This window comes from Salmo salar, chromosome 01 (assembly GCF_965601325.2).
Source record: "Salmo salar chromosome 01, fSalSal1, whole genome shotgun sequence".
Lineage (NCBI taxonomy): Eukaryota > Metazoa > Chordata > Actinopteri > Salmoniformes > Salmonidae > Salmo > Salmo salar.
The window spans coordinates 67,385,001-67,411,564 of NC_138291.1; the positions used below are offsets into that span (position 1 = coordinate 67,385,001).

The 26,564-nt window shown below is 42.9% G+C and overlaps 1 protein-coding gene across 2 annotated transcripts in view; it reads left to right on the plus strand.

The window, feature by feature from the left end:
• ctbp2a (C-terminal binding protein 2a) overlaps positions 1 to 26,564 on the plus strand; it is a 139,532-nt gene that overhangs the window by 61,485 nt on the left and 51,483 nt on the right. The window lies entirely within an intron of this gene.

Below are 26,564 nucleotides of genomic sequence, written 5' to 3' on the forward strand. Positions count from 1 at the left end.
TATCTCTCTTCCCCCTACCCCTCTCTGTATCTCTCTTCCCCCTAGCCCCCTCTCTCTCTGTCTGTATCTCTCTCTCACTCTCCCCTCCACCACTCTGTTATCTGTAGCCCATCCATCAGCAGAGGTTAGCAGTAAAGCCTGCTGTCAGCACTGTGTTAGAATGGACATGGCCACCCTGGATAGAGTCACAGTGTATGAATGGACCTGGGCTGGCTCCTGTTCTATTTGTATCAGAGGGACAATATCAGTCACCCTGGCTGGATCAATCACTTGTACTGGGATCATGTCAGCAGATATCATCTTTGGCTGACCAAATGAGCTCGTCTTTGTGTGTGGGTGTGTGCGTGCATGTACCCTGCGTGCGTGTATATCAAATCCCATCATGGACTTAAACCCTAGAACTTTGTCAAAATGTAGAGACGGACTGAGTTAACCTACTTAATGGCCTAACCCTCTGTCATCGTCATGCGTCACTGTGATGACTCATCACATCACTCACTCTACCTTCTATCTGCCTCCCTCCACGTTAACCCCAACGCTACAAGTCGATGAGCGAGATGGTTAGTCACAACAGGGGCCCGACTGTCACGAGGAATGACTCAATCCAGCCAGAGTTATCCAGGCCAATGTCACAACTTCACTGGAAAGCCAGGGGGAGTATCTGTTCCTAGGATAGTGTGTGCGAGATTTGAAGGACGTTTTGATACTTTTCCACCTCATGTGACAGGGACTTGTAGTACCTCCATAAGGGTTATTCAGGCTGGTGATTGGGTTACTGGCTGAGCTTTTGGAGGAACATCCACACACACTCTCTCACTGACAGGAACCATTATTCATGGTTATGTATACTGAAACAGCTATATTATACATACACACCACCTCCACCCCCCCTTACTGTACTCAGCCTGCCATGTCATGCCCTGTCCTGTCTTTAACTGCCTTTATTGTGTGTGCTTCCGTGCGTGTGTGAGAGAGAGAGACCCGTGGGACCAACGGACCTGCCAGCCCTCCAAACCACAGCTTTGATGGTTGTCTTACAAGGCCTGGGAGAGTGGGTAAGGAGCCTCAGGCCTGGCCAAGGAGAGAGGGAGGGAGGGAGGGAAGGAAGGGGGTATAGGAGGTTGGAAGTGGGTTAGTGAGAGACTCTTAAAATCTAGTTTGATGTTTCCAGATTGCTGCTTGCTGCTGAGTAGGGAATTTGTAATAAAGGGATTGTGTGTGTGTGTGTGTGTGTGTGTGTGTGTGTGTGTGTGTGTGTGTGTGTGTGTGTGTGTGTGTGTGTGTGTGTGTGTGTGTGTGTGTGTGTGTGTGTGTGTGTGTGTGTGTGTGTGTGTGTGTGTGTGTGTGTGTGTAAGGGAAAGAGAGGGGGGGCGGCTCTCAGCGCTAGGCTCTGACAGTCATTTTTTGTTTCATGAGAGCCACTGGGTTTGTATGAGCGAAGCACCACCACAACGCGTAATATTTTACCACGAACAGTGCAGCAGAAGCAAGCCCCTTCTCCGCTACTCTTTCATCCGCGTGAGGCTACAATACATCGCGTTTCCCAGGAAAGCTGTGAAGCCAGCTGTATGCTATTGAATGATTGTGTTTGAGTCTGTTATTAAAGAATGTGAAACAATATTCTGTACAGTCGAGGCTAAAATGTTTGAGAATGACACAAATATTAATTTCCACAAATTTTGCTGCTTCAGTGTCTTTAGATATTTTTGTCAGATGTTACTATGGAACACTGAAGTATAATTACAAGCATTTCATAAGTGTCAAAGGCTTTTATTGACAATTACATTTGAAGTTGATGCAAAGAGTCTATATATGCAGCGTTGACCCTTCTTATTCTAGACCTCTGCAATCCGCCCTGGCATGCTGTCAATTAACTTCTGGGCCACGTCCTGACTGATGGCAGCCCATTCTTGCGTAAACAATGCTTGGAGTTTGTCAGAATTTGTGGGGTTTTGTGTGTCCACCCGCCTCTTGAGGATTGACCACAAGTTCTCAATGGGATTAAGGTCTGGGGAGTTTCCTGGCCATGGACCCAAAATATCCATGTTTTGTTCCCCGAGCCACTTAGTTATCACTTTTGCCTTATGGCAAAGTGCTCCATCATGCTGGAAAAGGCATTGTTCGTCACCAAACTGTTCCTGGATGGTTGGGAGAAGTTGCTCTCGGAGGATGTGTTGGTACCATTCTTTATTCATGGCTGTGTTCTTAGGCAAAATTGTGAGTGAGCCAACTCCCTTGGCTGAGAAGCAACCCCACATATGAATGGTCTCAGGATGCTTTACTGTTGGCATGACACAGGACTGATGGTAGCGCTCACCTTGTCTTCTCCGGACAAGCTTTTTTCTGGATGCCCCAAACAATTGGAAAGGGGATTCATCAGAGAAAATGACTTTACCCCAGTCCTCAGCAGTCCAATCCCTGTACCTTTTGCAGAATATCAGTCTGTCCCTGATGTTTTTCCTGGAGAGAAGTGGCTTCTTTGCTGCCCTTCTTGACACCAAGCCATCCTCCAAAAGTCTTTGCCTCACTGTGTGTGCAGATGCACTCACACCTGCCTGCTGCCATTCCTGAGCAAGCTCTGTACTGGTGGTGCCCCGATCCCGCAGCTGAATCAACTTTAGGAGACGGTCCTGGTGCTTGCTGGACTTTCTTGGGCGCTCTGAAGCCGCCTTCACAACAATTGAACCGCTCTCCTTGAAGTTCTTGATGATCCGATAAATGGTTGATTTAGGTGCAGTCTTACTGGCAGCAATATCCTTGCCTGTGAAGCCCTTTTTGTGCAAAGCAATGATGACGGCACGTGTTTCCTTGCAGGTAACCATGGCTGACAGAGGAAGAACAATGATTCCAAGCACCACCCTCCTTTTTGAAGCTTCCAGTCTGTTATTTGAACTCAATCAGCATGACAGAGTGATCTCCAGCCTTGTCCTCATCAACACTCACACCTGTGTTAACGAGAGAAGCACTGACATGATGTCAGTTGGTCCTTTTGGCAGGGCTGAAATCCAGTGGAAATGTTTTTGGGGGATTCAGTTCATTTGCATGGCAAAGTGGGACTTTGCAATTAATTGCAATTCATCTGATCACTTTTCATAACATTCTGGAGTATATGCAAATTGCCATCATACAAACTGAGGCAGCAGACTTTGTGAAAATTAATATTTGTGTCATTCTCAACTTTTGGCCACGACTGTACGTTAACCTGTTAGGGCTAGGGGGCAGTATTGACACGGCTGGATAAAAAACATACCCGATTTAATCTGGTTACCACTCCTACCCAGTAACTAGAATATGCATATACTTATTACATATGCATAGAAAACACCCTAAAGTTTCTAAAACTGTTTGAATGGTGTCTGTGAGTATAACAGAACTCAAATGGCAGGTCAAAACCTGAGAGATTCCTTTACAGGAAGTGGCCTGTCTGACCATTTCTTGAACTTCTTTTCCATCTCTATCTTTTACTAAGGATCTCTGCTCTAACGTGACACTTCCCTCGTTGTCCATAGGCGCTCAGAGCCCGGGAAAAAACAGAATGTCGTCATTCCAGCCCCAGGCTGAAACACATTATCGCCTTTCTCAAGTGGCCGATCAAGGGACTCTGGGCTTATGCGCGTGACCCGACCGCCCCCGCCTTTGTGATTTTTTCCTCTGTTTGCCGAAAAGGAGATTCCCTGTCGGAATATTATCGCTTTTCTACGAGAAAAAGGGCGTAAAAATTGATTTTAAAGAGCGGTTGACATGCTTCGAAGTACGGTAATGGAATATTTAGAATTTTATTGTCACGAATTGCGCCATGCGCGCGACACTTCTTTACCATTTCGGATAGTGTCTGGGACGCACGAACAAAACACCGCTATTCGGATATAACGATGGATTATTTTGGACCAAACCAACATTTGTTATTGAAGTAGCAGTCCTGGGTGTGCATTCTGACGAAGACAACAAAAGGTAATGAAACTTTTATAATAGTAAATATGATTATGGTGAGTCCTAAACTTGCCGGGTGTCTAAATAGCGAGCCCGTGATGCCTGGGCTATGTACTTAGAATATTGCAAAATGTGCTTTCACCAAAAAGCTATTTTAAAATCGGACATATCGAGTGCATAGAGGAGGTCTGTATCTATAATTCTTAAAATAATTGTTATGCTTTTTGTGAACGTTTATCGTGAGTAATTTAGTAAAATGTTAGCGAATTCCCCGGAAGTTTGCGGGGGGTATGCTAGTTCTGAACGTCACATGCTAATGTAAAAAGCTGTTTTTTGATATAAATATGAACTTGATTGAACAAAACATGCATGTATTGTATAACATAATGTCCTAGGGTTGTCATCTGATGAAGATCATCAAAGGTGAGTGCTGCATTTAGCTGTCTTCTGGGTTTTGGTGACATTATATGCTGGCTTGAAAAATGGGTGTCTGATTATTTCTGGCTTGGTACTCTGCTGACATAATCTAATGTTTTGTTTTCGTTGTAAAGCCTTTTTGAAATCGGACAGTGTGGTTAGATTAACGAGAGTCTTGTCTTTAAATAGCTGTAAAATAGTCATATGTTTGAGAAATTGAAGTAATAGGATTTTTAAGGTTTTGAAAATCGCGCCACAGGCTGCAAGTGGCTGTTACGTAGGTGGGACGAATTCGTCCCGCCTAGCCCAGAGAGGTTAACTATTGCTAACTATTGCACGATTGTGTTCATGAGTCTATTAAATGGGTACTTTGACTGCTTTCCGTTAAAACATGTATCACTACAAATATGGTCATGGCCTAAAATAAAGGTTGTTCATATGGTTATATAAAGTGTGGTGCCTTGAAAGCACATCAGCTACAGCATGTTTGTTTGTCTGAAACGTTACACTATGCCTTTTAAAATTCCCCCACGAAACCTTCTCTGGAGATAGTTTAGAACCGCCACTGAATAGGCATTTAACTTGTCTATAAAGGAATGCTGCTTCTCAAGTAGGGCTAAAGTCCATCACTAGGCAACCAAAACTGTCAATCAATTTATCTCAAGCTGCCTGTGTGCAGACCACTCACTCCTAAGTACTTTGAAGTTTAAATACAATGACGTACCAATACGTTTAGTAGAAACAAAATGCATACCGTACCTTAAAAAAACAGGAAAATGTCGGAAACTTGGTCCGTTTCATCCAGGCTTCTCTCCTTCAGGCCATTAATCACCTTTTTGGATCCGAATCCGAGCATTGTCCGGGTTATGGTTGTGTTCTCCAGGTAACTTGGAGATAACCCCTCCAGTGAGGGTTATGCGACCTCGGCATTTGAAGCATCATATTCACTTCCAGGAGGACTTATTTGTGGTCTGTCGTTCCAGTTTGTAGGTGTAGCCTTCATGTGCCAGGATATTTTTTCTACACACAGAGAGGATACATTTGGGTTCCATTGATTGTTCTGCTCCTCTGAGAATAATGAATGCTGAAGGTAGCAGTGTAAGATCTTTTTAAGCAGAATATTTGGATTATTAGCATATGAATGACTTGCAATTCGATTGCTGGACTATTGAAGCCATCCATCCAGTCTTTTTAATTGAAATGTTGGCCTTTTACATTTTTTTTCCCCATTAAATGTTTTATATTCATAACTGATAACAATTCGGTATGCTATAACCTATAAATAATATTCTGCTCATATGAGCACATTCATTTTAATACATATAAAGAAAAGCAATGCGTAATTTAATGAAAATTGTTTCACATTCTTTAGTAAGACTCAAACAGAAATGGGCTATATAGCTGGCTTCACAGTTTCCCTGACAAATAGGCCTACAAGAACTTGCCGTATCTCGATGACGAGGGGGTATGCGAGGGGGTCTTTAAAAAAAATTATCTTTCTTTTACCCCCTTTTCTCCCCAATTGTTAGTTAGTCTTGTCTCATCGCTGCAACTCCCGTACGGACTCTGGAGAGGCGAAGGTTGTGCGTCCTTCGAAACCCAACCAAGCTGTACTGCTTCTTGACACAATGCCCACTTAACTTCTCTAGGGCCGGCGGGACGAAATCGTCCCACCTACGTAACAGCCAGTGGAATCCTGTGGCGTGTTATTCAAATACCTTAGAAATGCTATTACTTCAATTTCTCAAACATATGACTATTTTACACCATTTTAAAGACAAGACTCTCGTTAATCTAACCACACTGTCCGATTTCAAAAAGGCTTTACAACGAAAGCAAAACATTAGATTATGTCAGCAGAGTACCCAGCCAGAAATAATCAGACACCCATTTTTCAAGCTAGCATATGTCACAAAAACCCAGAAGACAGCTAAATGCAGCACTAACCTATGATGATCTTCATCAGATGACACACCTAGGACATTATGTTATACAATACATGCATGTTTTGTTCAATCAAGTTCATATTTATATCAAAAACCAGCTTTTTACATTAGCATGTGACGTTCAGAACTAGCATACCCCCCGCAAACTTCCGGTGAATTTACTAAATTACTCATGATAAACGTTCACAAAAAGCATAACAATAATTTTACAAATTATAGATACAGAACTCCTCTATGCACTCGATATGTCCGATTTTAAAATAGCTTTTCGGTGAAAGCACATTTTTCAATATTCTAAGTAGATAGCCCGGCATCACAGGGCTAGCTATTTAGACACCCAGCAAGTTTAGCACTCACCAAAGTCAGATTTACTATAAGAAAAATGTTATTACCTTTGGTGTTCTTCGTCAGAATGCACTCCCAGGACTTCTACTTCAATAACAAATGTTGGTTTTGTCCCAAATAATCCATTGTTATATCCAAATAGCGGCGTTTTGTTCGTGCGTTCAAGACACTATCCGAAAGGGTAAAGAATGGTGACGAGCATGGCGCATTTCGTGACAAAAAAATTCTAAATATTCCATTACCGTACTTCGAAGCATGTCAACCGCTGTTTAAAATCCATTTTTATGCCATTTTTCGCGTAAAAAAGCGATAATATTCCGACCGGGAATCTGCATTTAGGTAAACAGACGAAAGAAAATAAAGCATGGGGTCGACTCGGGCACACGCCTAAGCCCATTGTCCTCTGATCGGCCACTTGCCAAAAGCGATAATGTGTTTCAGCCAGAGGCTGCCTCGATATCATTCAGCTTTTTCCCAGGCTCTGAGAGCCTATGGGAGCCGTAGGAAGTGTCACGTTACAGCAAAGATCCTCAGTCTTCAATAAAAAGAGCCAAGATGAACAACAACTTGTCAGACAGGCCTCTTCCTGTTCAGAATCCTCTCAGGTTTTTGCCTGCCATATGAGTTCTGTTATACTCACAGACACCATTCAAACAGTTTTAGAAACTTTAGGGTGTTTTCTATCCAAAGCCAATAATTATATGCATATTCTAGTTACTGGGCAGGAGTAGTAACCAGATTAAATCGGGTACGTTTTTTATCCGGCCGTGTCAATACTGCCCCCTACCCCCAACAGGTTAACCCGGAAGCCAGCCGCACCAATGTGTCGGAGGAAACACCGTACACCTGGCGACCGTGTCAGCGTTCACTGCGCCCAGCCCGCAACTGGAGTCGATAATGCGCGATGGGACAAGGACATCCCTGTCGGCCAAACCCTCCCCTAACCTGGACGACGCTGGGCCAATTGTGCGCCGCCCCATGCGTCTCCCAGTCGTGGCCGGCTGCGACAGAGCCTGGACTCGAACCCAGAATCTCTAGTGGCACAGCTAGCACTGCGATGCAGTGCCTTAGACCACTGCGCCACTCGGGAGGCCACTAGTACGTGAGGGGGTCTGTGCATGGTGTAGTACCTTCCACCAAAAAAAGTTTTGCTCAACAAAGACATGCTTATTCATATGCATGTGCTTGTGCATGAAAGGCAAATGAAACCAGCACTACAGTAATGCACTATTTGAAAAGTTTATTTCATGCAATCCACTGTATTCCAAGTATCCTGGAAGGATATTGACCTCATCCCATCAGTAGAGGATGCCCGGTTATTCTTTAAAAGTGCCTTCTTCACCATCTTAAATAAGCATGCCCCATTCAAAAATGTGGAACCAGGAACAGATATAGCCCTTGTTTCAGTCCAGACCTGACTGCCCTTGACTAGCACAAAAACATCCTGTGTACTGCATTAGCATCCAATAGCCCCCGTGATATGCAACTTTTCAGGGAAGTTAGGAACCAATATTCACAGGCAGTTAGGAAAGCTAAGGCTAGCTTTTTCAAACAGGAATTTGCATCCTGTAGCACAAACTCAAAGTTCTGGGACACTGTAAAGTCCATGGAGAATAAGAGCACCCCCTCCCAGCTGCCCACTGCACTGAGGCTAGGAAACACTGTCACCACCGATAAATCCACTATAATTGAGAATTTCAATAAGCATTTTTCTACGGCTGGACATGCTTTCCACCTGGCTACCCCGACCCCGGTCAACTGCCCTGCACTCCCCACAGCAACTCGCCCAAGCCTCTACCATTTCCCCCAAATCCAGATAGCTGATGTTCTAAAAGAGCTGCAAAATCTGGACCCCTACAAATCAGCCGGGCTAGACAATCTGGACCCTCTCTTTCTAAAATTATCTGCCGAAATTGTTGCAACCCCTATTACTAGCCTGTTCAACCTCTTTCGTAACGTCTGAGATTCCCAAAGATTGGAAAGCTGCCGCGATCATCCCCCTCTTCAAAGGGGGAGACACTCTAGACCCAACCTGCTACAGACCTATATCTATCCAACCCTGCCATTCTAAGGTCTTCGAAAGCCAAGTTAACAAACAGATTACTGACCATTTCGAATCCCAACGTACCTTCTCCGCTATGCAATCTGGTTTCAGAGCTGGTCATGGGTGCACCTCAGCCACGCTCAAGGTCCTAAACGATATAACCGCCATCGATAAGAGGCAATACTGTGCAGCCGTATTCATCGACCTTGCCAAGGCTTTCGACTCTGTCAATCACCACATTCTTAACAGCAGACTCAACAGCCTTGGTTTCTCAAATGACCGCCTCGCTTGGTTCACCAACTACTTCTCTGATAGAGTTCAGTGTGTCAAGTTGGAGGGCCTGTTGTCCGGACCTCTGGCAGTCTCTATGGGGGTGCCACAGGGTTCAATTCTCGGGCCGACTCTCTTCTCTGTATACATTAATGATGTCACTCTTGCTGCTGGTGATTCTCTGATCCACCTCTACGCAGACGACACCAAAGAAGGGCCAGAAGTATACAGAATGGGCACTGTGTTAACTAACCTCCAGACGAGCTTCAATGCCATACAACTCTCCTCCAACTGCTCTTAAATGCAAGTAAAACTAAATGCACGCTCTTCAACCGATCGCTGACTGCACCTGCCCACCCGTCCAGCATCACTATTCTGGACGGTTCTGACTTAGAATATGTGGACAACTACAAATACCTAGGTGTCTGGTTAGACTGTAAACTCTTTTTCCAGACTCACATTAACCATCTCCAATCCAAAATTAGAGAATCGCTTCATACTCGTCGCCAAACCCACTGGCTCCAGGTCATTTACAAGCCTTTGCTAGGTAAAGCCCCGCCTTATCTCAGCTCGCTGGTCACCATAGCAGCACCCACCCTGAAGAGGATGCAGAAAAAGGGGCCAGAGGGCGGGCAGCCTTCTGAGAATTCTTAGGCGATCGAATAAACCCCCACTTCCTTCCATTCTGCTAGCTAAAGTGCAATCTTCGGATAATAAAATCGATGACTTATGCGCAAGATTAAACTAGCAACAGGACATTCAAAACTGAAATATGCTATGCTTCATGGATTCGTGGCTGAATGACAACACTATCAACATACAGCTGGTTGGTTATATGCTGTACCGGAGGATAGAACAGCGGCATCTGGTAAGACCAGGGGCGGCGGACTATATATTTTTGTAAATAACAGCTGGTGCATGATATCTAAGGAAGTCTCGAGCTAGAGTATCTCATGATAAGCTGCAGACCACATTACCTACCGAGAGAATAGTCTCTGTTGCTTTTTACATACCACCGAAGTCAGAGGCTGGCACTTCGATAGCGACGAATGAGCTGTATTCTGCCATAAGCAAACAAGAAAGCGCTCACCCAGAGGCGGTGCTCCTAGTAGCCGGGCACGACTCCAACACCATCATTAAGTTTGCGGATGACAACAGTGGTAGGACTGATCACCGACAACGTCGAGACGGCCTATAGGGAGGAGGTCAGAGACCTGGCCATGTGATACCAGGACAACAATCTCTCCCTCAACGTGATCAAGACAAAGGAGATGATTGTGGACTACAGGAAAAAGAGGACAGAGTACGCCCCCATTCTCATCGACGGGGCTGCAGTGGAGCAGGTTGAGAGCTTCAAGTTCCTTGATGTCCACATCACCAACAAACTGTCATGTTTCAAACACCATGACAGTCGTGAAGAGGGCACGACAAAACCTATTCCCCCTCAGGAGACTGAAAAGATTTGGCATGGGTCCTCAGATCCTCAAAAGGTTCTACAGCTGCACCATCGAGAGCATCCTGACTGGTTGCATCACTGCCTGGTATGGCAACAGCTCGGCTTACAACTGCAAGGCACTACAGAGGGTAGTGCGAACAGCCCTGTACATCACTGGGGCCAAGTGTCCTGCCATCCAGGACCTCTGACACCGCCTGGTATAGAGGAAGGCCTTAAAAATTGTTAGACTCTAGCCACCTTAGTAAGAGACTGTTCTTTCTGCTACCGCACGGCAAGCGGTACCGGAGCGCCAAGTCCAAGAGGCTTCTAAACAGCTTCTACCCCCAAGCCATAAGACTCCTGAACACCTACCTACATGTACATATTCCCTCAACTAACCGGTGCCCCCGCACATTGACTCTGTACCGGTACCCCCCTCTATATAGCCTCACTATTATTATTTTACTGATGCTCTTTAATTACTTGTTAATTGTATTTCTTATTCTTTAAACTGCATTGTTGGTTAAGGGCTCGTAAGTAAGCATTTCAATGTAAGGTCTACACCTTTTGTATTCGGCGTATGTGACTAATAAAATTTGATTTGGTCTGGGCATTCATGACAAGTTATAAATAGCTCTCTAAGGTCTGCAATGACTGACATGACAAGAGGAAAACTGCTGATGCACTACCCATTTTCAAAATTGCATCTTGTGCATTTTACTATTTCAACTTTCAGGAGTAAGTTGAAAGCTGGACTGAGTTCCTTTAAAAAAAACAGTTGTTCTAACCCCCATAATGCATCTCTCTCCTCCAGTCAGAAATGAGAGCCACATGTGTATCCCTGGCCTGTCCAAGCCACTAACCCTCCACCCTGGGAAATGCTTTTCCAGCATGTCTTTTACAGAAGCATATGGGTTTCAACTCACTTTATTGGTTGATATAATGAACATATATAACAGTGCTATTGGTGTTTTGCTTCATGGCCATTGGATGATTTGGCAACAGCAGGGTTTCCTCTGTTTACAAACAGTTAGGTCATTCTATCAGATACAGTGCCTTTAGAAAGTATTCATACCCTATGACTTATTCCACATTTTGTTGTTACAGCCTGAATTCAAATTGGATTACATAGATTTTTTTCCCCTTACCTATCTATACGCACTGCCCCATAATTACAAATTGAAAACATGTATTTAGAAATGTTTGTACATTTATTGAAAATGAAATACAGAAATATCTAATTTACATAAGTATTCACACGCCTGAGTCAATATTTTTTAGAAGCACCTTTGGCAGCGATTACAGCTGTGAGTCTTTCTGGGTAAGTCCCTAAGAGCTTTCCACCCCAGGATTGCACAACATTTGCCCCTGAGAATTTTTCAGTCGCTGTCAAATTGGTTGTTGATCATTGCTAGACAATCATTTTCGGGTCTTGCCATAGATTTTCAAGGGGATTTAAGTGAAAACTCTAACTCGGCCATTTAGGAACATTCAATGACATCTTGGTAAGCAACTCCAGTGTATATTTGGCCTTTTGTTTTAAGTTATTGTCCTGCTAAAAGGTAAATTCTACTCCCAGTGTCTGGTAGAAAGCAGGCTGAACCAGGTTTTCCACTAGGATTTTCGCCTGTGCTTAGCTCCATTCTGGTTTTTTTTTATCCTGAAAATCTCCCCAGTCCTTAACAATTACAAGCATACCCATAAAATGATGCAGCCACAACTTTGCTTAAAAATATGGAGAGTGGTACTTCGTAATGTGTTGTATTGGATTTGCCTCAAACAACACATTTTTGTCAGTATTACTTTAGTGCTTTGTTGCAAACAAGATGCATGTTTTGGAATATTTGTATTCTGTACAGGCTTCCTTCCTTCTTTTCACTCTGTCAATTAGGCTAGTATTGTGGAGTAACTACAATGTTGTTGATCCATCCTCAGTTTTCTCCTGTCATAGCCATTAAATTCTGTAACTGTTTTAAAGCCACCATTGGCCTCATGGTGACATCCCTTAATGGTTTCCTTCCTCTCTGGCAACTTCGTTAGGAAGGATGTCTATCTTTGTAGTGACTGGGTGTCTACCAATAGATGCCCTTCTTCGCAAGGTATTGGAAAACCTCCCTGGTCTTTGTGGTTGAATCTGTGTTTGAAATTCCCTGCTCGACTGAGGGACCTGAATGTGTGGGGTACAGAGATGAGGTAGTCATGTTAAACACTATTATTGTGCAACTTATTATGTGACTTGTTAAGCATACTTTTATTCCTGAACTTATTGAGGCTTGCAATAAGGGGTTGAATACTTATTGACTCAAGACATTTAAGCTTTTGATTTGTAATGAATTTGTAAAAATGACAAAAAACATAATTCCACTTTGACATTATGGGGTATTGTGTTTAGGCCAGTGACAATAAAACTACATTTAATCCATTATAAATTCAGGCTGTAACACAACAATATGTGGAAAAAGTCAATACTTTTAGAAAGCACTGTATAATGGGCCTGTTCTGCAGTCCTGAATCTAACTGTGTGGTAAATTATGCTTATTCATGTACTTCACACATTGTGCATAGGTCAATCAGGTTTTTAACATGCGATGTAAAGCTAAGTGAAGTAGGCCATGGGTCATACAGTACATGGCCTTTATGGACATGATGTAGATTAGTAATGCAGTTCTGGTCTATTTGATAGTCCAAAGCATTTCATAAAATGTGTCTATCATGCTATGTAAATAATTCCACACACCCATGCTTGCAAAGTACTTGAATGAGTAGTTGTGTGGTGGGGGTGGGGGGGGACAAGTCTGAAGCAAGAAATGTTCTGTGTGCACATTTTTATTTCCTTCATTAGAACAAGCTTGACAAGGTAAACAAACCAACTGCTTGAATCTATTACCAGAACTGAAGCACAAAATAGAAATCAAAGTCAGTATTGATGAATGAAAACAAGATTGGTCTTTAAGTATGTCACAGCCGTGGACCATAATGACATGGTGATTGGGTGTTCCATCGCTCGGCTTTCCAAATGAGACCAAACTAACCGCATTTCTGTTCTAAGAGTAACCGTGTCGATATAATCTCTGTTTTATTAGCTGACTATTGATTACATCGTTAAAGGTCCTGAAGAGTAATTCCTTACCACTGAAGGAAACAGTAAGTGTTTTCAGTCTGATTCGTGTCCAAAGAGTATGTAGACTGAAAGGTGGTTTCATTTAATTTCCCAGGTGGTAACTCAAGGACACCCACATTTAAAGACATTAGCCAGGAATCAAAACAAAAAGCCTTCACTAAGACCCACCTGCTCGGTTTACAAACAAGTGAAGGGGCCGCACTTTTGACTAGAAATGAAAGTTACAGAATTGACCTTTAACCCCTTACACTCATGTGAATTGGCCTATATGGGTAGGGATAAATTGAAATGTCTCTTACAGAAGAAATATGGAAGGCATATGCATAACCATGGTAGCGATTAAGAAGGAACAGTTTGGAGATTATAATAATAATTTATACAATTTCTATAGTCCTTTGTATAATCTCAAAGCGCTTCAAAAGCAAAAAACAAGCAAGCAATAATTTATACAATTTCTATAGTCCTTTTTATTATCTCAAAGCTCTTCAAAAGCAAAAAACAAGCAAGCAGTACATAATGAGTAGCCTAACTATAGTTAGGTCAACCAATAGAGGCCAAGTCTTTGAGTGCATGCATCCTTCAAAGATGGAGATGGACAGTTCATGGCTTGATTAGAGGAAGGTAGTCAAGGAGATGGTTGATGAAGTGTTTGGTGAGGATCATGTAGAGGGATAGTTTGGGAACCAGTCATGTAGCCACTGGAATTCTCCTTCACAATATATGGTACCCACTTGGGTGATGCCTCAGCAGCTCTGGGTGCCAGAAATCTCACCACACACTGTTCAGAGTAGTAGCCAGTTGTCCTCATTACGAGCCCTCTGCCTCAGCACCTCATTCCTTTACTGCATCTCCCATTCATCTCAAGCTTCAGGTGACTCTTCAATTTATGTTTTCAAAAGATCAGGAACCTGCAGCCAGGTGAAACAAAAAAGCTGGTACAGGCCTCCCGAGTGGCACAGTGGTCTAAGTAGCTGTGCCACTAGAGATCCTGGTTTGAGTCCAGGCTCTGTTGCAGTCGGCAGCGACTGGGAGACCCATGGGGCGGCACACAATTGGCCCAGCGATGTCCGGGTTAGGGGAAATTGGGGAGAAAAAGGGGTAAAAAAATGTTTACCTGGTACAGTATCCAGATGCATCATTCAATCAAAAATGATTATCCAGCTAGCTAGCTAGACAAGCCAAAAAGAGTTGCCCTGCCAGTTCATCTGCAAATCTGTGGGTCAAAACCACCAGACGTATGCAAAAAAACTCAATGTTATCAAAAACAAAACAGCTGATAAAAAAACGATTAAAAATATTTAAATATGTAGCTACATATTTATAGGAGCTCTCTGCTTAGGCTGCTGCTAGGGTGCCATGGCAACTGCAGAATATGGGAAAGTGATTAGACTAAGGGCACGTTTGTAAATTCACCCTGGCTATCTACTCCGATTTCAGACCACTCACGTCTGAGTGTGCCAGAGCGCAGAATAACTGATGAATTTTACGAACACTCAACACCCGTTGAATATGGCCGGTGTCAGTAAACATCGGCAAAAAAGCTTAATAAAGTTTTTGCCAGCAGCACAGTTAGTCACAAATGCTCTGGATAACATTTAAACAGCCAGTAAAATGGTCAGTGAGGTATTCTCTTATTTCTGTTTGGAAGTAGCTAGCTAACTTTAGCCAGTTAGCTTGGGTGCTTGACTGTCATTGTAAGGTCAGAACGCTTCGATCAACCCTACTCCTCAGCCAGAGCGTCCAGTTTGCACACAAAACGCTCCAAGAGCGAAACACTGAATTTACAACGCCCAGAGCGCAGTCTGAGTGTTCTCTGGCAATTTACGAATGCACCCTAAAGGTGAGGACACAGCAGTTCACCTGACACGACTGAATCCAAACATTACACAGTTGATTTTATGTGCATTTTACATTATCTATACTTTCTGCCACATTTGTTGATATTGAAATGTGAAACTACTCTGGGTACATTCCATAACATGATAAGAATATCAGAGAAAAAAATTATGACGATTTGAGTGAGGTCTAACTGGTGTTTTTCCAAGTGGCCGCAAGCCTCCCCAAAATGTGCACAATTCCTAGGTAATTTCAATGCACTTTTATGACACAGTCTTCAACTAATAGGTGCTTCTTTTTTTTTTAGCTCTCCTAGCTGTGCCGTTGAGGAACTCTAGAGAAGCACGCTTGTAGTTGTTTTCTTTGGAACACAGCCATACATCTCCGCTTTTACGCAATTATTGTTGTTTATACAATCCAAAAACGGTCCGTTATAAATCACAATCTGGGTAAGGTAGGCATAATTTGAAAGGTTGTCCCATTGCCAACCTGACTAGTTATACTGAACACAAATATAAATGCTACATGTAAAGTGCTGCTCCCATGTTTCATGAGCTGAAGTAAAAGATCCCAGAAATGTTCAATATGCACAAAAATCATATTTCTCTAAAATGTGTTTACATCCCTGTTAGTGAGTATTTCTCATTTGCCAAGATTATCCATCCACCTGACAGGTGTGGCATATCAAGAATCTGATTAAACAGCATGATCATTACACAGGTGTACCTTGTGCTGGGGACAATTAAAGACCAATCTAAAATGTGCCGTTTTGTCACACAACACAATGCCTCAAGTTTTGAGGGAGTGTGGAATTTGCATGCTGACAGCAGGAATGTCCACCAGAGCTGTTGCCAGATAATTGAATGTTCATTTCTCTACCATAAGCCACCTCCATAGTCGTTATAGAGAATTTGGCAGTACGTCCAACTGGCCTCTCAACTGCAGACCGCGTGTAACCACGCCAGCCCAGAACTTGCACTTCCGGCTTCTTCACCTGTGGGATCGTCTGAGACCAGCCACCTGGACAGCTGAAGAAACTGAGAAGGATTTCTGTCTGTAATAAAGCCCTTTTGTGGGGAAAAAAATAATTTTGCTTGGCTGGGCCTGGCTCCCCAGTGGGTGAGCCTATGCCCACCCATGGCTGCGCCCCTGCCCAGTCATGTGAAATCCATAGATTAGGGCCTAATTTATGTATTTATTTATATTGACTGATTTCCTTATATTACCTGCAACTCAGTACAATCGTTGAAATTGTTGCATGTTGTGTTTATATTTTTGTTCAGTATAAATGATAAAATACATTCTTACAGTGTTTCACAAGGCAATTCAGAGAAGCAGATACAAATTTTGGTGCGCAAAGAATTAAGTCATGAGTGCATTCAGATGCATGGTCCGTGGCCAAATTTCTACACAATACAACAAACAGGCTCATTCAGTTCAGGACAACCTAGGGTATCACCCCATATCATCTTGTAGCTGTACATCAAACACAATGATCATAAACGTTGACACTGTATATTACAAGTTTTAAGATATGGAAATGTGAAGTGCACATTTGGACTCACGGGTGTTTTGGTTTATCTCATCTTTCAAAATACATTGAGTCCTCGTTGACAGCGTTTCCCTCTCTCGGACAACAAACAATTTGCTAAAGTTGCCTAATTGGTGGGAGGGATGGGGGCAACTTCTGAATATGAGCACTGAGCGCAACAAGAACGGCTATCACTCAAAACCCATACAGAGCTGTGAAAAAGAGACCCTTAGCTCTGATGTCATGTATAGCATGTTACTGTACAGCCACTGCGTTCCAATTTAGGTACTTATCAATGTCTAAATCTGCCATTTTGAACCTGTATACGGGTATGAGGGTAACGGGTTTAATGAGATGGTTAGAAACGTTTGCTGTCAGACATCAGTTGTCATCTGCGTATGACTACATCATCTTATTCTTGGCCCAGCTGCAGCGGCTTGTTGCCCGACATCGCCCTCCACCCCACCTCCCCAACACTGGAGTGCCCCCTCCCTTGCCCCCTAGTTTCGTCTGTCTTCCCCATCTGTGTACCCAGCATGCTCTGGCTTTGCTACTTCTACGGCTGCTGGGTAGCACTCCAGAACACAGTGCCACAATATTTAGTCAGACCTAAGTGACGTTGTAGGGTGAAGGTGAGGGTGACGGTACAAACTAGATGGTGAATGTGGTTATTTTCACATACATGTACATGAAAATAATCACCACAAATGTTTGTTGTAAAATGTTTCAAAACCTCTAACAATGTTAGTGGGTCACTTAACATTTACTTCCAATTTGCAGCAACTGCCTGGGTAATGCATGGCATCACATTTACACCAGATGGTAAACCATTAGTTGGCTATGGAGAGGTGAGGGGTGTTTGTGCCATCAGCCATGATAACATTTTTAGAGAGATAGAGAACAGGAGAGGTATCCTGACGTATTCTTCCCCAGTAGGGGAGCCTTTTACCCAGACTGTAAGCACAGCCTAAGCCCCTGATACTTCCAACCCCCTGCTCCTGGCATCCAGTCAGGCTATGAACTCATCCCAACCAAACCCCCCCCCCCCCCCCGGGTTGTGTTCCAGGCTCCCAGCCAAGCCCCACAGCCCCTTTATGGGCTTATGGAGATGGCCATAGAGGACTGTATGTTGGGGGAGAAGGAGAATAACTCATCTGGGTTCCATAATCTCACAAATCTCAGGGTAGGAGGTGTGTGTGTGTGTGTGTGTGTGTGTGTGTGTGTGTGTGTGTGTGTGTGCGCACTAGCGCACATTCTACAGTATTTGTGGGAGCTTGTTTGTATGTGTGGTAGCCTTCAAGACGTGGAAATTAGTTCTCGGAAAGACAAATCTACTGCAAAGAGAAAACAATAGGCTGCTTTAACAGAGCTGTGTCTGGGCTGGAAGGAGGAGGGGCTAATGGGAGATTGACCGCGGATAGATGAGCAGTGTGGGATGCAGGATCTGACAGTTGTAACAGGGTTGACTCCGAGGAAATCACTACCATCGGCTTTAGTTTCTGTTTCTTTTCCGTTTCTGCAACGTAAACTGCCCTCCTCTGAGCAGTGTAGGAATCTTGGAGAGATGTTGTTGAAACATGAATACCATAGTAAGTAATATGATATGACTAGGTAAGACCAACCACATTTAGCATGAGTATCCACATGCCCTGTTACAATCTGATCAGTCACAAGGCAGTCATAGTATTGCTATCGGAGTCGCATAGCTACATACAATGCGTTGAGGTCAATCTGTCCTGTTTAATTGAATCCCTCCCTTACAGTTTGCCTACTGCCCCAGCTCGTCCATTTGTCAATGTGTGTTCAACATTTTAATCATGCAATGAGTGAACCGATGTGGATGAATATTAACATGCTGACTACACTGGGCACGCACGTGCGTCTGTTGATTTTGTCCATCCATACCAGACGCGATCAGAACACCATGAAATATCAAAATGAACTCTGAACCAACTATATTAATTTGGGGACAGGTCGAAACACATGAAACATTCATGGACATTTAGCTAGCTAGCGTGCTGTTGCTAGCTAATTTGTCCAGGGATATAAACATTGGGTTGTTATTTTACCTGAAATGCACAAGGTCCTTTATTTCCTGGATATTTGTACAATTTGTACCTATTTTGAGTTACACAAAATTGTGTGTTCTCGACAATTAATCCACAGATAAAAGGGGAAACTTAGTTTCTAGTAATCTCTCCTCCTTCAGTCGTCTTCTTCTGTGGACTTTATATGGCGGTTGGCAACCAACTTTAAGGTGCATTACCAGCACCGACTGGAGTGTGGACCTCAGTTCTGCTTTCAATCACCCACATGGGTATATGCTTCTAAAAACCAATAAGGAGATGGGAGGGGCAGGACTTGCAACGCATCAAAAAAGAACCAAATTAACATGTATGTGTACATTTATTATGCAATGCTCGTGCACGTAACGTGAGCGGTGTGGTCAGCATGTAAGACAGTTGTTTTTTATGTCAAGTCAGTATTCATGTCTAGTCCTTGTTTCATGTATTCATGTCAGAACAAGGCTGGCTACAGCAGTGGCGTGTCTAAATGTAATGGGACATTAGCGAAGTCGCTGTAGCATGTCAAAAGACAAGGAAAGGAGTTGCCTTGAACAGGGTCAAAGGCTCAGAGCAGATCTAGGGTCACACATGCTTGCGGTGTACTGAGTACAAATGAGCTCATAGCATGTGAGCTTTCTCTCTCTCACACACACACACACACACACACCCTCCATCCCTGCCTCTGTCTGACTGAGATGCATTATTAATATTGAGGCAGAGAGCTAGGATTTGAATGACAGTGAGATGTAGGGGGCTTATTAACCTCTTGGGGCTAGGTGGGACGCTAGCGTGCCACCCGTGGTGCACTCCATCAACAGCAGGTGCATTTCAAGAGCGGCAAATTTGAATCCAAATAAATGTCAAAATTCAAATTTTTCAAAAATACAACTATGTTACACCATTTGAAAGATAAACATCTCCTTAATCTAACCACGTTTTACGATTTCAAAAAGGTTTTACGGCGAAAGCATAAATTTTGAGTATGTTAGGACAGTACATTTACAAGAGTTGTGTGTAATGTTTTGTCAAGTCAAAGACAGGGTCACCAAAACCATAAAACCAGCTAAAATGATGCACTAACCTTTTACAATCTCCATCAGATGACACTCCTAGGACATTATGTTAGACAATGCATGCATTTTTAGTTCTATCAAGTTCATATTTATATACAAAAACAGCGTTTTACTATGGCATTGATGTTGAGGAAATCGTTTCCCTCCAATAACCGGCAGTCAAGTCAGCGTCAGAAATTAAATAATTAAAATTAGAAAACATTGGTAAAATATTATATTGTCATTTAAAGAATTATAGATTTACATCTCTTGAACGCAATCAACTTGCCAGATTTAAAAATAACCTTACTGGGAAATCACACTTTGCAATAATCTGAGCACTGCGCCCAGAAAAATACGCGTTGCGATACAGACTAGACGTCATGTTGGGGAGATCTAAAATCGAAAATACTATGTAAATAATCCATTACCTTTGATTCTCTTCATCAGATGTCACTTCCAGGTATCACAGGTCCATAACGAATGTAGTTTTGTTCAAAAAAGCTCATCATTTATGTCCAAAAATCTCCGTCTCGTTAGCACATGATGTAAGCCAGCCGGACTTCTCGTCATGAACGAGGGGAAAAAATATATTTCCGTTCGTTCAAACATGTCAAACGTTGTATAGCATAAATCATTAGGGCCTTTTTTAACCAGAACATGAATAATATTCAAGGTGGACGAATGCATACTCTTTTATAACGTATTGGAACGAGGGTACCCAACATGAACTAGCGCGCCAGGTGTCTAATGGGACATCACCGTTCCATGGCTCTTGTTCGGTCAGATCTCCCTCCAGAAGACTCAAAACACTTTGTAAAGGCTGGTGACATCTAGTGGAAGCAATAGGAAGTGCCAAAATATTCCTAAACCCCTGTGTTTTTCAATGGGATAGGTTTAAAGTCAATACAACACATCAGGTATCCACTTCCTGTCAGAAAATGTCTCAGGGTTTTGCCTGCCAAATGAGTTCTGTTATACTCACAGACACCATTCAAACAGTTTTGGAAACTTTAGAGTGTTTTCTATCCATATATAATAAGTATATGCATATTCTAGTTACTGGGTAGGATTAGTAACCAGATTAAATCGGGTACATTTTTTTTATCCAGACGTGCAAATGCTGCCCCCTAGACCCAACAGGTTAAACATAGGCATCTATGTGGGTAGCCTCTTTCACAGATGTCAAGCATAAAACAACCAAGGACACCAAGCCCCTTATGAATAGGAAGACCTATACTGTTGATGTGGCAAAACAATGAGAATAGTAGTTATAATGCCAAGGTGTACCGAGAAATATTGTGTGATGACTGAGGTATTTCTGCTTTGTATTGATTTATTTTGTTTCACCTTCCACTTGTAATGTATAATACTGGGTTTGTATAAGTGGCTCACTTTTGTTCAACATTTGTGGCACAAATCTAATCGATTTGTAGATCAAACCAATATGTCATTTTGTAATTTGGGTGACGACCTACAGTCGTGGCCAAAAGTTTTGAGAATGACACAAATATTAATTTCCACAAAGTTTGCTGCTTCAGTGTCTTTAGATATTTTTGTCAGATGTTACTATAGAATACTGAAGTATAATTACAAGCATTTCATAAGTGTCAAAGGCTTTTATTGACAATTACATGAAGTTGATGCAAAGAGTCAATATTTTGACCCTTCTTTTTCAAGACCTCTGCAATCCACCCTGGCATGCTGTCAATTAACTTCTGGGCCAAATCCTGACTGAGGGCAGCCCATTCTTGCATAATCAATGCTTGGAGTTTGTCAGAATTTGTGGGTTTTTGTTTGTCCACCCGCCTCTTGAGGATTGACCACAAGTTCTCAATGGGATTAAGGTCTGGGGAGTTTCCTGGCCATGGACCCAAAATATCTATGTTTTGTTCCCCGAGCCGCTTAGTTATCACTTTTGCCTTATGGCAAGGTGCTCCATCATGCTGGAAAAGGCATTGTTCTTCACCAAACTGTTCCTGGATGGTTGGGAGAAGTTGCTCTCGGAGGATGTGTTCTTAGGTAAAATTGTGAGTGAGCCAACTCCCTTGGCTGAGAAGCAACCCCAGACATGAATGGTCTCAGGATGCTTTACTGTTGGCATGACACAGGACTGATGGTAGCGCTCACCTTGTCTTCTCCGGACAAGCTTTTTTTCCAGATGCCCCAAACAATTGGAAAGGGGATTCATCAGAGAAAATGACTTTACCCCAGTCCTCAGCAGTCCAATCCCTGTACTTTTTGCAGAATATCAGTCTGTCCCTGATGTTTTTCCTGGAGAGAAGTGGCTTCTTTGCTGCCCTTCTTGATACCAGGCCATCCTCCAAAAGTCTTCGCCTCACTGTGCGTGCAGATGCACTCCCACTTGCCTGCTGCCATTCCTAAGCAAGCTCTGTACTGGTGGTGCCCCGATCCCGCAGCTGAATCAACTTTAGGAGACGGTCCTGGCGCTTGCTGGACTTCCTTGGGCGCCCTGAAGCCTTCTTCACAACAATTGAACCGCTCTCCTTGAAGTTCTTGATGATCTGATAAATGGTTGATTTACGTGCAATCTTACTGGCAGCAATATCCTTGCCTGTGAAGCCCTTTTTGTGCAAAGCAATGATGATGGCATGTGTTTCCTTGCAGGTAATCATGGCTGACAGAGGAAGAACAATGTTTCCAAGCACCACCCTCCGTTTGAAGCTTCCAGTCTGTTATTCGAACTTAATCAGCATGACAGAGTGATCTCCAGCCTTGTCCTCGTCAACACTCACACCCGTGTTAACCTCTCTTGGGTATGTGGGATGTGACCGTCCCACCTGCGGGACACACTATTCAACAGCCAGTGAAATAGTAGGGCGCCAAATTCAAAACAAGAAAAATCTCATAATTCAAATTTCTCAAACATACAAGTATTAGATCCCATTTTAAAGATACACTTCTCCTTTATCCAACCACATTGTCCGATTTCAAAAAGGCTTTATGGCGAAAGCATAGCATTAGATTATGTTAGGACATCACCTTGACAAGAAAAACCGATACAGCCATTTTCCAAGCAAGGAGAGGCGTCACAAAAACCAGAAATACAGCTAAAATGAATCACTAACCTTTGATCTTCATCAGATGGCACTCATAGGACTTCATGTTACACAATACATGTATGTTTTGCTCGATAAAGTTCATATTTATATCCAAAAACCCCATTTTACATTGGTGTGTAATGTTCAGAAATGTTTTGTCTCCCAAAACTTCCGGTGAATGAGCACATCAATTTACAGAAATACTCATCATAAACGTTGATAAAATATTAAACTGTAATTCAAAGAATTATAGATACTCCTCTCCTTAATGCAACCGCAGTGTCAGATTTCAAAAAAACTTTACAGCGAAGCACACTTTGCAACAATCTGAGTACAGCATTCAGACACGAAACGAAACCAAACCCGCCATTTTGTGTAGTCAATAAAACTCAGAAATAATATTATAAATATTCACTTACCTTTGATGATCTTCATCAGAATGCACTCCCAGGAATCCCAGGTCCACAAAAAATGTTTGTTTTGTTCGATAAAGTCCATAATTTATGTCCAAATACCTCCATTTTGTTTGCGCATTCAGTCCACTACTCCAAACGCAGGAAGCGTGCAAATCTGTCACGACGAAAAGTCAAAAAAAGTTATATTTACGTTCGTGGAAATATGTCAAACGATGTATAGCATCAATCATTAGGATGTTTTTAACATACATTTTCAGTAATATTCCAACCGGACAATTCCAATGTCTTCAGAAAAGAAAAGGAACACAGCTCACACTCACGTGAGTGCGCGCCTCTGAGCTCATGTCATTTCCTCACTCATCTGACTCCAGGCCCTCTCGTTCGCTCAATATTCACAGTAGAAGCATGAAACAACGTTCTAAAGACTGTTGACATCTAGTGGAAGCCTTAGGAAGTGCAAAATGAACCCTAAGTCACTGTATAGGCAATTGGCAATCACTTGAAAAAACTTCAAACCTCAGATTTCCCAGTTCCTGGTTGGATTTTTCTCCGATTTTTGCCTGCCATATGAGTTCTGTTATACTCACAGACATCATTCAAACAGTTTTCGAAACTTCAGAGTGTTTTCTATTCAAATCTACTACTAATATGCATATTCTAGCTTCTGAGCCTGAGTAGCAGGCAGTTTAATTTGGGCACAACCTTTCATCCGGACGTCAAAATACTGCCCCCTACCCTAGAGAAGTTAACAAGAGAATCACTGATATGATGTCAGCTGGTCCTTTTGTGGCAGGGCTGAAATGCAGTGGAAATGTTTTTGGGGGATTCAATTCATTTGCATGGCAAATAGGGACTTTGCAATTAATTGCAATTAATCTGATCACTCTTCATAACATTCTGGAGTATATGCAAATTGCCATCATACAAACTGAGGCAGCAGACTTTGTGAAAATTAATATTTGTGTCATTCTCAAAACTTTTGGCCACGACTGTACACACCTTGGGACTCAACATCACACCAGCCTGGGACCTGGCCGCAGCGTGGCGATCCATTTTCCAAGGCACTATGCTCCAAAGAGCGTGCAAAGATGAGTGAGTGAACTATCCCATTAATGTCCTGTGTATACTTAGGCGTAGTGATCCTTCATCCTTGGTTTGTCGACAGTGTCTTTGCTTCGTGTTACTTTATGATTAGATCTACAAACCCAGAACACACATACTCTGTCTAGAACTGTTCCATCCTGACTGTTTGATAAAGATGTGTAGTCTAGTCTAGCACACTCTTGGGAACCAGATCACTGAAGGAAATCAATAAAATAGGGGAATAGCGCTGTTTAGGTTTACCCTGATGGAGTTGAAACACGGGTTGTTGTACACAGTCTACGTGGGTGTGTGTTGGCGGCAGGACAAGGGCTTCCAGTGACCAATATTATTGTTAGATTTTGCTAAGTGAATTGAATCCTATTCCCACAAGGCATATGCTATGTAGGGTTGCTGTTTTATAGATAAGTGTGTGCATGCTTCTACATATGTGTATGCCTTTCGGTTTCCCCAAAGTCCCCAAAGACTTAATTAGTTTACTTTTCACCCTGCTATTCATTCAAGCATGAAACTGAATTGAGAAACTCTCGCTCTCATTTTAATATCAGTGCCCCCAGCTGCCTCCTGTCTCTTGCTCTCTCATCCATCCATTTCCCTCTCTCTCCATCTCACTTGCCTTATTTCCTTCTGTCAACTATGGTTTCCTGGAACTATAAAAACACAGGGAAAAGTCAGTTGGTCTGAAGTCAATTCCCCTATCAATGATAATCCCCCTTTTCCTCTCAACCCATAATGCAACAACATTGGGTGCTTTAGCATTTCCTCTGACATCCTGTGCAGTGTTATCGCTTCTCATCCTAATTACGCAACACTGATTAAAGAACGATAGCACGATCCACCACTGCAATCCAGCAGGTCTTCATGATGGTCTAAAAACCGAATGCAGGGTAAACTCGAGTATAATATGTCAACAAGGTGGGATATTTGAGAGGGTCCCTAGCTGTCATAGCAACAGAAAACATGATGCCCCAGCACTGATCCCAGGACAGGGTTAATGAAAATGGAGGCGTCTTCTCTGCCTTAACATCTGTTCTCATGCATTAGTTAACAGGGAACCTCTCCAACAGGGATCAAGTGTCAGCTGGCCAGGCAGGTAGGTAGGCCAAATAATGATGTACAACAGGGGGACTGGGAGGATAGGAAGGAATCACAGAGGATTTCAAGGATTGCTTAGGGAAGTGTGCGTGTAGTGACAAAAACTGCATTCTCCTCCCAGGTCTCTCTGACAAGGGGCAAAATCTAGATACAGAGCTTCGCTTGGTAAAGGGGATCAGCAATGCTTTGGGTGGAGTTCTGTGGTAACAGCAGGTAGACAGATTGTGGTTGGAGCAAATGGCTTTAATCCAATAATTGTACACGCAAATAGTTGCTTTGAGGACAAGCCTTGCTTTCGTCACTTTCTTTCACGCTTATTATTTGTAAAGGATGGCAGGCAGCATGCTTTAATAATGTTTTCAAATGTTTTTAGCAGTCAGTTTCTCATTGCCCCCTGTGGGTTCTGTGCCTCAGAGTGCCAGTTGTCTTGTGACATTTACTGGGTCCTCTCAGTGAGGGGGGGAGAGTGTGACAGGAGTTTCACAGGAGTTGCGTGGTCACTCTGTCAGCGTCGGCCCAGGCAACGGATTAGTGTCCAATCAGAGTGGATTTGATGTTTCCTGATGGCACATGAGACTTAGCAGGGAGATCTGTATTCATTTCAATCACCCGCCTGCCTGCCTGAGGGCTACTAGCGGGGTAGTGTAAATCTCTCCTGCTCATTGAACGAGACCCAGCAAGTCATTGACAACAAAATCAAGTGATCAGACCCAGGTAAGTGTCCCGGGCCACAGATTTGGATGGAGGTTTGCCCTTACGTAAATGAGCAGAATCCTCAGAGATACTTTTTAGTTGGTTCACGTAACGTCACGATGGGCAGCAGAATTAAGCAGTCTTTATTTAGACTGTAATCCCTCATAGCAATCGCCGGAGTGGGTAAAATGTCCCAGAGTAGGG